We start from the raw sequence: 1910 nt of genomic DNA on the forward strand, positions 1-1910 counted from the left end.
ATAACCAAAATGCTATGGACTTTGTGGTTTTAAATGTGTATCCTGCTACATTTATGAATTCATTTATTAAATCTAGTAGTTTTTTGATGGAGTCTTTAAGGTTTTCTATGTACAGTATCATGTCATCTGCAAATAATGAGAGTTTTACTTTCTTCTTTCCAATTTGGATGCCTTTTATTTCTTCTTCTTGTTTGATCACTATGACCAGGACTTCCAGAAGTATGTTGACCAAGAGTGGTGAAAGAGGGCATTCATGTCTTGTTCCAGTTCTTAGGGGAAATGGTTTTAGATTTTTCCCATTGAATATGATGTTGGCTGTAGGTTTGTCATTTATGGCCTTTATTATGTTGAGGAATGATCCCTCTATTCCCACTTTGCTGAGAGTTTTTATCAAAAAAAGATGTTGGATTTTGCTGAATGCTTTGTCAGCATCAATTGATATGATCATGTGATTTTTGTCTTGCAATCTGTTTCTGTGCTTTATCACAGTTATTGATTTGTGTATATTGTACCGGCCTTGCATCCCTGGAATAAATCCCACTTGGTCATAATGTATGAACTTTATAATCTATTGCTGGATCTAGTTTGCTAAAATTTTATTGATGATTTTAGCGTCTGTGGTCACCAGGGATATTGGCCTGTAGTTCTCTTTCTTTGTCATGTCGTTATCTGGTTTTGGAATTAGGGTGATGCTGGCCTCATAAAAGAAGTTTGGAAGTGTTCCTTACTCTTGAATTTTTTGGAATAGTTTGAAGAATAGAGGTATTAATTCTTCTTTGAATATTTGGTAAAACTCACCTGTGAATCTGTCTGGACCAGGGCTTTTGTTTGCTAGGAAGTTTTTTGTTTTGTTTTGTTTTGTTTGTTGTTGTTGTTTTGTTTTGTTTTATCATTGCTTCAATTTCATCAATAGTTATCAGCCTTTTCAGGTTTTCTGATTCTTCCTGATTGAGTTTTGGAAGGTTGTATTTTTCTAGGCGTGTGTCCATTTCATCCAGGTTGTCCCATTTGTTGGAATAAAATTGTGCATAGTATTTTATTACAATCCTTTGTATTTTTGTGGAGTTCGTTGTTACTTCATCTCTTTATTTTAATTTTGTTTATTTGAGTCCTCTCTTTTTGTTTCCTTGTGAGCTTGGTTAGAGGTCCATCAATCTTGTTTATCCTTCCAAAGAACCAGGTCTTGGTTTTATTGATCTTGTGTATTATCTTTTTTTTTTTAAAATCTCTTTAAGTTGTAGTGTTAGATAACTTATTACCAGTTTCCCTTGATTTTTGAGGTAGGCCTATAGTGCTATGAACTTTCCTCTCAGGACTGTTTTCACTGTGTTCTATATGTTTTGAATTGTTGTGTGTTCATTTTCATTTGTGTCCAGGATGATTTTTATTTCTTCTTTGATCTCTTTGGTAACCCATTCACTATTTCACAACAGTCTATTTAGTCTTCATGTATTTGAATGCTTTTTAGCTTTTTTAATTGTACCTGATTTCTGATTGCATACCATTTTGGTCTGCGAAGATACTTTTTAAATGTTTTAAATATATTTTTATTGATTTCAGAGAGAAGGGAGAGGGAGAGAGAGATAAAAACATCAATGATGACAGGGAATCATTGATTGGCTACCTCTTGCACGTCCCCCACTGGGGATTGAGCCTGCAACCCAGGCATGTGCCCTTGACTGGAATTGAACCTGGGACCCTTCAGTTCGCAGGCCAACACTCTATCCACTGAGCCAAACCAGCTAGGGCAAGTCTGTGAAGATACTTGATATGCTTTCAATCTTCCTTAATTTGTATAGACTTAGCTTGTTTCTTAACATGTGGTCTATCTTTGAAAATGTCCCATGTGCACTTGAGAAGAATGTATATTATGTAGCTTTGGGTGGAATGTTCTGGAGATGTCAATTAGT

Source organism: Eptesicus fuscus, chromosome 1, assembly GCF_027574615.1.
Source record: "Eptesicus fuscus isolate TK198812 chromosome 1, DD_ASM_mEF_20220401, whole genome shotgun sequence".
In the NCBI taxonomy this organism is placed as follows: Eukaryota; Metazoa; Chordata; class Mammalia; order Chiroptera; family Vespertilionidae; genus Eptesicus; species Eptesicus fuscus.